We start from the raw sequence: 10525 nt of genomic DNA on the forward strand, positions 1-10525 counted from the left end.
ATTCCGGAATTTTAGTGGTATGAGTGGAAATAGGGTACAGCCCTGATCCGACTCGATGCGCATTATAGTTATAATGTAACGGTTAGATACATTTTCCGTTTCTGATTACTCTGTTGTCGACGGAACGCTCAAGGCTATTTTTCTTCCTTCTTATCTACTGGTTTCATTTGTGAAAACCACCGTGCTGAACTGAATTTTTGCGTGACGTTTTGCCGTTTATAGTTGGGAAGACTGCCACATATGTATTACATTTTGAAACTCTGGTTTCGTAAACGATAGGCCAATATAGTAAGATCATTTCCAGCCATATTATTATTGCCAAGTGGTCCATCAACTGGTGATGTGAAATCACGTAGTGAGCGACCTAAAAGAAGTGATAGTATAGAAATAGAGAACGACACCATTATGGTCACCTGTTGATACAACTTATTATATCTGGAATATCAAAAAGGCTGCAATGAATTATGACTGGAGGTAGGCGGGGCTAGAAGTTTACTTACTTTGTGTGCCCTTTCCTAAAATTTTTTGCGTAGATTATTACGCTCTCTTTAAAAATATTTTTAGTTTTAAAGAATTAATGGCGTTTCAACCAAAAGTATATAGTAACAGTGAGAAACAAAACTCAGTTAGCTATCTGAGACAACTCCATTAGAGCCAGTACTAAAAATGAAATTCTAAAAAAAATTAGAAAAGAAACTGAAGCAACTAATAAAGGTAATTGGCACAAATTCCAAGAACGAACTGCTAAAGAGACAAAGTAAACATTACAATTGATAAAGCATAAAAAGGGTTGCGATGGAATGAGGAGTGTTAAAGCAATAGAACTAAGAGATCAGTAATGGAGAATATGGGAAAATTTATCAAAGGAAGAAGAGTTGGAAAAATTCTCAGAAGAAAAAAAACATTCAACGTAATCCAGAAAATCAAATGAATCTTTGAAAGTTCTCATGTTACACAAAAAAAAAATCAAGAAAATTTCACCATAAATAAAATTACAAATTTTCATGAAGCTGTTGAGCATGTACTTCAACAACCAAGTACTTGTTCCGAAGATGATACAGAAAAATAAGTTCAAATGACAAGAAAAATTAGGAAATATTAACAAAAACTTCTAACAGATCCTCAAACTGTCCAATACCACCAGTAATATTCAAAAAAACTCCCCTCCAGAACAGGCCACGAAGTATAAACCTAAAAAGTTCCACAATTCCGAAAAAAATAAAAGTTGCAACAAGAAATCGCGAACAGAAAGAACATTACAATTCTAAAGTAACCACAATTTCAAGTTTAGGCTGCCCACATCTGATGGTACAATCTGTGACAGATTTTAAGAGACCGTAGCCTCACCGTTATGATGAATTGCACAGCATTAAAACTAAACTAAATTGCACCTGAACAGGCCATGAAGGCCCAGTTGTACTGAACAGGCCGTGAAGGCCCAGTTGTACCGACCAGCCGCGGTGTCATCCTCAGCCTACAGGCGTCACTGGATGCGGATATGGAAGGACATGTGGTCAGCACACCGCTCTCCCGGCCGTATATGAGTTTGCGAGACCGGAGCCGCTACTTCTCAATCAAGTACCTCCTCAGTTTGCCTCACAAGGGCTGATTGCTCCCCGCTTGCCAACAGCGCTCGGCAGACCGGATGGTCACCCATCCAAGTGCTAACCCAGTCCGACAGCGCTTAACTTCGGTGATCTGACGGGAACCGGTGATACCACTGCGGCAAGGCCGTTGGCATAACAATCAAGAGTACCAGAATATCTTGAGGGGAATTTCCCACTAGTAGAGCTATAATTTTATGAAATATTCCAAATACTAAGAAACAAGAAAGAAGGTGACGAAGGCTAGTTTACAACAGAGCTATCAAAATGATCAAAACTAAAGGTTAGAAGATATCTACACTTGATTTATGGGAAAATTCAGAAAATGGAAAAACTTCATAAGATTGGAAAACAGCATGAAACCACAAAATACATAAAAGGGGAACAAACAAAATATAAACTGTTGCAGAGTTGAGTCACTTCTACCAAAGGCGTAAGAATCCTATCGGAAATTCTCCTGAACAGAGTTGAGAAACTTTCGATAACTTTAGACAGCTGCAAGAATATGAGGCCGGTTTTAGAAAAGGAAGTTACTGCACAGAATAAATTTTTAACTTGAAATCAATAATTTACAAGAGAATGCTATCCAGCAAACCTATATTAATATCATTTATTAATTTCAAGAAGGCATTTGACCCCGTAGGCTGAGAAACCATAGGTAAATTCATTAGAGCATTTAGTGTTCATGCTAAATCAGCAAACGTAATTCATGAAATTCTAACAAATACAATATCTGAATGGAAGTATTTAAGCCATTAAAAATTAAAACTGCTGCTAAAATTGAGGACAGCGTGTCAGTTTTATTGTTTAATTGTGTTCCAGAAATGAAACTGTAAGGAACTGGAGTTTGGAGCTGAAGAAATCTCAGAACAGAACCAATAATTCTGAGAAGGATTTAAAATATAATTGAAATAAAATGTCTAGATTTTGCACGAGATTTTAGAATAAAATGAATTTTCTGGAAAGAGTAGCCAATTTGACTTCAGTTGGATCCACTGCTTGTATCTTGATGGCAGGTATTGTGGCTTCTAGCACTGCCACGGTAGCAGGTATTGTGGCTTCTAGCATTGTCACGGTAGTGCTGCCAGATTTTATTTTTGCTGATGTAGAAGAAGGGGAAGTGATCGGCATGGAGTAATTTGGAAGTAGAAGATAGGCAAAGCAAGTGGTATAAGGTGGAGAAGAGGTCGTGGGATGGATAGTGTAGGTGAAGATAGTATATGTGGGTGGGGGAATAAGACTGCGGGAAGGGGAGAATGGATATAAGGTGGTATACTGGAGGAAGTGCATTGCATAGGGCAAGGAATAGTATAAACGACTGCAGTGGTATTAGTGTTCATAGTGTGACAAGAGAACAGAGAACAGTTAGTAGATGATAATTACTGGCAACGAAGTGTGGCCGAGATAGTGTTGGATGACAGCAGTGAAGTCCGGCGTGATTTGGTGATGACGACAGCGGACAAAGGTGGCGGCGGCGGCGACGAAGACTGAGATGGAGAGTCGGTTGTGGCGGTATCAGCGGCAATGGCGATGCGATATGTAGGCGGCGAGACTAAGGCGACGAGATGACTGTTACGAAGGTGACGAGAAGACTACGACGAAAATGACTAAGATTCACAATGCTAGATGGCTAGGATGAAAATTAGACACACGCACAAATGAGATTCGAAAAAAAGGTACTATTTTTCAAGCATAGGAGGGTGCTCCTACCGGTTTACACAATCAAAGGTGATCGGTAAATGCACGTTATATATCTCGTACAAGGGAATGTCCTAGTCATTCAACTGAATTAGTAGCGGAAAGTGAGGGATTCGACTCTCGGATGATCAGCTTTCGCAAATACACCAACTGTATGAAGAATAAAATACACCATTTCGTTACGAGAACATGCCAACAAATAAAGCACTCTTAACTACCTTTGTCGACATTAAACAGACGAAAATTAAGTTTTTGGGACAAGAGTGTGTAATTCTGTATGAAATGCAGAGTAACGATATAAGGGGTTGGACAAAATATGGAAGCATCGGAAGAAATGTATCCTTGAATGTAAACGCAGATGCTGGCTAAACCTGCAGGGTGCTCTGTTGTACTTGACCATGAACGACACCAATGCGGTGCCCTCAGCGCGTTGTAAGTGTCAGTCGCGGTCAGGACGGTGATCTATGTAGTTTTGAGTGCATGGCGTCAGAACTAAGTGAATTCGAGAGTGGGCAGTTTGTTGGTTCTCATATGATGGGTGCTTCCGCAACCGAGGCAGCCGAAGTGTTTGGTGTTTCAAGAGGCACCGTATCTAAGACATACAGCGTACAGAGAAACCGGAAAAGAATCATTCGCTAAGCCAAAACGCGGACGGAAGTGTGTGTTGAGTGGTCACTAACAGATGGTCATTGAAGAGGGTTGTGACGAAAAATTACATCTACATCTACAGTTATAATCCGCAAGCCACCCAACGGTGTGTGGCGGAGGGCACTTTACGTGCCACTGTCATTACCTCCCTTTCCTGTTACAGTTGCGTATGGTACGCGGGAAGAACGACTGCCGGAAAGCCTCCGTGCGCGCTCGAATCTCTCTAATTTTACATTCGTGATCTCCTCTGGAGGTGTAAGTAGGGGGAAACAATATATTCGATACCTCATCCAGAAACGCACCGTCTAGAAGCCTGGACAGCAAGCTACACCGTGATGCAGAGCGCCTCTCTTGCAGAGTCTGCCACTTGAATTTGCTAAACATTTCCGTAGTGCTATTGCTTACCAAATAACCCTGTGACGAAACGCGCCGCTCTTCTTTGGATCTTCTCTATCTCCTCTGTCAACCCGACCTGGTACGGATCCCACACTGATGAGCAATACTAAATCATAGGTCGAACGAGTGTTTTGTAAGCCACGTCCTTTGTTGATGGACTACATTTTCAAAGGACTCTCCCAATGAATCTCAACCTGGCACCCGCCTTGCCAAAAATTAATTTTATATTATCATTCCACTTCAAATCGTTCCGTACACAAACTCCCAGATATTTTACAGAAGTAACTGCTACCAGTGTTTATTCCGCTATCATATGATCATACAATAAAGGATCCTTCTTTATATGTATTCGCAATACATTACATTTGTCTATGTTAAGGGTCAGTTGCCACTCCCTGCACCAAGTGCCTATCCGCTGCAGAACTTCCTGCATTTCGCTGCAATTTTCTAATGCTGCAACTTCTCTGTATACTACAGCATCATCGGCGAAAAGCAGTATGGAACTTCAGACAATATCTACTAGGTCATTTATATATAGTGAAAAGCAATGCTCCCATAACACTCCCCTGTGGCACGCCAGAGGCTACTTTAACGTCTGTAGACGTCTCTCCATTGAGAACAACACGCTGTGTTCAGTTTGCTAAAAACTTTTCAATCCAGCCACACTGCTGGTCTGATATTCCGTAGGCTCTTACTTTGTTTATCAGGCGACAGTGCGGAACTGTATCGAACGCCTCCCGGAAGTCAAGGAAAATGGCATCTACCTGGGAGACTGTATCTAATATTTTCTGGGTCTCATGAACAAATAAAGCGAGTTAGGTCTCACACGATCGCTGTTTCCGGAATCCATGTTGATTCCTACAGAGCAGATTTCGGGTTTCCAGAAATGACATGATAAGCGAGCAAAAAACATGTTCTAAAACTCTACAGCAGATCGATGTCAGAGAAAGAGGCCCATAGTTTTGATCATCTGCTCGACGACCCTTCTTGAAAACTGGGACAACCTGTGCTCTTTTCCAATCATTTGGAACCTTCCGTTCCTCTAGAGACTTGCGGTACACAGCTGTTAAAAGGGGGGCAGGTTCTTTCGCGTACTCTGTGTAGAATCGAACTGGTATCCCGTCAGGTCCAGTGGACTTTCCTCTGTTGAGTGATTTCAGTTGCTTTTCTATTCCTTGGACACTTATTTCGATGTCAGCCATTTTTTCGTTCGTGCGAGGATTTAGAGAAGGAACTGCAGTGCGGTCTTCCTCTGTGAAACAGCTTTGGAAAAAGGAATTAGAGGAGGACAGCTGCAAAAGTCATTTCAGAACTGAATGTCGCATTCGCGAACCCTGTCGTTAACTTGACACCACGAAGGGTGCTCCATAAGAAACGAATTGGAGGGCGAGCTGGCATTTTCGAACACACATCAGTGATGCAAATGCCCTTAACGGGAAAACGTAGTGCCGAGGCCGCGAAACCTGTAATATGGAGCATTGAAAGGAAGTCATTTGGTCGGCTGTATCTTCTTTCACATTGTTTCCAAACTCTGGCGGAGTTTACGTCCCAAGAACGAAGCATCGTAGGTGTTCGGTGATGCTTTGAGCAACTATAACGTCGTTTTCCATGGGTCCCACAGTTACTCTGCAAGTTCTCATTACTACCAAGGATTATGTGACCATCCTGGCTAATCAGGTCCAATTCATGGTAGAATATTTGTTATCTAATGGTGATGCTGTGAGCAAAGATGACAAGGCCCCGTGTTCACATCGTAAGGACTGATTTTGTGAGCGTGAAGATGAACTGTCGCATCTTCCGTGGCCATCGCAGTCACCAGATCTCACTATTATTGAGCTTTCTTATCTGCTTTGGAAGAAGGATGTGTGATCGCTATCCATCTCTGTCCACATCTATCCATTCCGAGATGATTGATATCCGTTTTGAGTGTCGACGATTTTCCTACGCCATATTACGCATGGTAATGTGTTTTTTACTGTTTCCATATTTTTGACCACCCCTGTGGATGTAGATGTAAATCATGCGTAAGAGTTTTCGGAAATTGGCCCGCATCTCGTGGTCGTGCGGTGGAGTTCTCGCTTCCCACGCCCGGGTTCCCGGGTTCGATTCCCGGCGGCGTCAGGGATTTTCTCTGCCTCGTGATGGCTGGGTGTTGTGTGATGTCCTTAGGTTAGTTATGTTTAAGTAGTTCTAAGTTCTAGGGGACTGATGACCATAGATGTTAAGTCCCATAGTGCTCAGAGCCATTTGAACCATTTTTTTTCAGAAATTGTTTGGAAGATGGTAGACAAAAATATTACAGAATTAAGTGCCTGAGCTGAAAATTAGCGAAAATAACATAAAAAAGGACTGAAAAAGTGAGCTGATTCAGACTAATGGCTCGGAGTATTCTGGCTATCCGAGTGTTTCGGTGAACGGCCTACAGCATTTGGTGAGAGAGTACCGGTATATCAACGAAGGATTTTTAGGCACATTTGGTTAACTATGTAAAATAAATCATCTCTCTCGAAAATATTGTGGTGTAGGTTCGTAATAATCCACAACAGACCACAGTGAAACAGAAGGTGTACATAAATGTCTTGTACAAATTTGTAATACGTAAGATATGATTTAATTAAATAGATGTCGAATTAAATCTTCAAGTGTTCAGAAAAAAAAACATAATTTTATGTGAGTGATCTATTTCTGATGCTTTAAACATACGAATGTACTTTAAAATTTTGCACACATAATCCTCTACCGTGTTATTATTTTCATTTCAAACCTTACAAACGTTTAACTTCCCCTAAAGCCCAGCACGTCCTTCTTAACGGAGAGAGAACTTCAGACGTATAATTAATTTAAGGTATATCCCAAAGAAATGTTACAGAACCCTTACTATTCACTCCAGGTGTCCCAACAGGAACGGTCAATATTCAAGGATTTGATAGGAACGATGATTCGAAGTGGAACAGTCTAGTAAACATAGGCTATAAAATGCATACCTCAAGAGCTATGAGCGCTTCCTCATTTTCTGTACTATGACAAATGTTTTCTACTGCAAGCTCTTTGATTTCCACATTTGGAGGTAGTAAGGACCAAACCAACAAAAAAAAAATTATCTGGTAAACATGGGCTCTAAAATGCATAACTTAAGAGCTCCGAAGACATGTGTTTCACAATAACGAAAATGAACAAGTGCTCTTATCCCTGAAAAATAACCATTCCTACTGGGAAATACTGTACAGAACTGACCTAGTGGATAATCTAGGATGCTGCACGATGCTGTTTCTTGTAAGTCGCAACGCTACATAGTTGTAGTGAAATGTAAGAAGAGATATAGAGGACCGTGCTTGGTGTAGGGTTTAGCAGTTGTCCCTCAGCTTAAATAACCATAATGTTCTGAGAATCAACAGGCGGAAAGATCCATCATCACATTATTATGCGGCTGGCTAGCAAGCACTGAAATAATATCTATTAAATAGATGGGGATATGCGTACGGAGCGACATGAAGTGGATCACATGCAAGGAAAGACAAATATCGGAATGAGATTCACTGGAGTAGGTAGCTTACAAAACTTGTGTTCTAACGATAATGAGATTCACTGGAGGAGGTAGCTTACATAATCTACGTTCGAGCGATGTTTGAGTACTGTTCATCGGTCTGGGGCACGTACCGGAAAGGACTGAGAAATGGAATAGGAAAGGCAGGAAGAAGAGAAGAACATTTCGTCACAGCTTCGTGCACTTAGCGCGGAAACGTCATCCAGTTGCTCATCCCACGCCCGTGGACGACGTTGGGAGAGAGGCATGTGCATTACGGCGTGACATACTGTCAAAGATCCTAGAAGAGTCAGCGAAAATATTGCTTCCTGCTTCTTCTAATGCACAGGGTGGTTATCATTTACCTTTCGCTACTTCAGACGGTTTGGTGAAATACGTGTGATCGTAGGACAGTGAAACTTTGTGGGAACATTTGATACGGCATGCAGAAGAGAAATAACGAATAAACTACTGAAGAAACACACTTTAATTTCCAATTTAGGGGTTTGAAATTTGGTGATCTTTGTGGTGACGCAGTTTGGAATGACCGGCTAATGATTCGGTTTTCTCCAAATGTGTTACAGAGTAACCGAGTGACATCACGAGTAGTTTGTGGTGGAGCTCCATCATGCATAAAAACAGCTGAGTCTAAAGCACGTCTCTTCCTTAGAGCAGGGATCACATTTTGCGAATCGGACCACAGTATCGTGTAATACAGGGTGAGTCACCTAACGTTACCGCTGGCTATATTTCGTAAACCACCTCAAATACTGACGAACCGATTCCACAGACCGAACGTGAGGAGAGGGGCTAGTGTAATTGTTTAACACAAACCATACAAAAATGCACGGAAGTATGTTTTTTAACACAAACCTACGTTTTTTAAATGGAACCACATTAGTTTTGTTAGCACATCTGAACATATAAACAAATACGTAATCAGTGCCGTTTGTTGCATTGTAAAATGTTAATTACATCCGGAGGTATTGTAACCTAAAGTCGACGCTTGAAAACTCCGACGTTCAGTTGCGTGTTGTAACAAACACGGGCCACGGTTGGCGAATGGCATCTGCGGGGACATGTTTACGATGACGACCGTGTTTACGAGTGTGGCTGTAGTGCACTGTTGTGGTTTGGTCTAGCTGTTGCAGTGTCCGCATGTAGCGCTTGCTGCTATTGTTATTCTGCATTCGTCTCCGCACGCAGACCAACTGTAGTACACCGCGTTACCAGACGTCTGTGATAGAGTAGTGTTGTAGGAACTGCGACCATGGTGTATTCGAACTCTGAAAAGGCGGAGATGATATTCATCTATGGCGAGTGTCGACGAAATGCAGCTGAAGCCTGCAGGGTGTATGCAGAACGGTACCCGGACAGAGAGCACCCAACGTGCCGCACATTGCAAAACATCTACCGCCAACTGTATGCAACAGGCATGGTCGTAGCACGCAAACGGGTCCGTAACAGGCCCGTCACAGGAGAAGCGGGTGCAGTTGGTGTGTTAGCTGCTGTTGCCATGAACCCACACATGAGTACACGGGACATTGCGAGAGCCGGTGGACTGAGTCAAAGTAGTGTCATGCGCTTACTGAATCGTCACCGCTTTCACCCGTTTCATGTGTCGCTAAATCAGCAATTACATGGTGATGACTTTAATCATCGAGTGCAATTCTGTCAATGGGCATTAACAGAGAATTCGTTGCAGTTCTACCTGTTTACCGATGAAGCGGGTTTCACAAACCACGGGGCAGTGAATCTACTGAACATGCATTACTGGTCCGTGGACAATCCTTGCTGGCTCAGACAGGTAGAGCGACAGCGACCGTGGATTGTAAATGTATGGTGCGGAATCATTGGCGACCACCTCATTGGTCCTCACTTCATTGCAGCGGCCCAAACAGCTGCAACATACATCGCGTTTCTACAGAATGATCTGCCAACGTTGCTCGAAAATGTCCCACTGCAAACGCGTCGACGTTTGTGGTATCAGCATGATGGTGCACCTGCACATTCCGCAATTAACAGTAGGCTGACCCTTGACAGGATGTTCGACGGGCGTTTCATAGGACGTGGAGGACGCATAAATTGGCCAGCCCGTTCTCCTGATCTTACACCTCTGGACTTCTTTCTGTGGGGTACGTTAAAGGAGAATGTGTACCGTGATGTGCCTGCAACCCCAGAGTATATGAAACAACGTATTGTGGCAGCATGCGGCGACATTACACCAGATGTACTGCGGCGTGTAAGACATTCATTACGCCAGAGATTGCAATTGTTTGCAGCAAATTATGGCCAACACATTGAACATCTATTGGCCAGACATGTCGGGACACATTCTATTCCACTCCGTAATTGAAAACGGAAACCACGTGTGTACGTGTACCTCAGCAAATGGCTTTGAGCACTATGGGACTTAACATCTGTGGTCATCAGTCCCCTAGAACTTAGAACTACTTAAACCTAACCAACCTAAGGACATCACACACATCCATGCCCGAAGCAGGATTCGAACCTGCGACCGTAGCGGTCGCGCGATTCCGGACTGAGCGCCTAGAACCGCTGTACCTCACCCCTCATGGTAATGTAAATGTGCGTCAGTGAAAAAGACCAATAAAAAGGTGTTAGCATGTGGACGTAATGTGCTGTTCCAGTCTCT

The 10525-nt window shown here is 42.7% G+C and overlaps 1 pseudogene; it reads right to left on the bottom strand.

Annotated features, from left to right (window-relative positions):
• Window positions 1-1621: 1621 nt before the first annotated feature.
• LOC126254483 (5S ribosomal RNA) lies at window positions 1622-1739 on the bottom strand (annotated as a pseudogene).
• Between the last annotated feature and the right edge of the window lie 8786 nt (window positions 1740-10525).

This window comes from Schistocerca nitens, chromosome 4, assembly GCF_023898315.1.
Source record: "Schistocerca nitens isolate TAMUIC-IGC-003100 chromosome 4, iqSchNite1.1, whole genome shotgun sequence".
NCBI lineage: Eukaryota > Metazoa > Arthropoda > Insecta > Orthoptera > Acrididae > Schistocerca > Schistocerca nitens.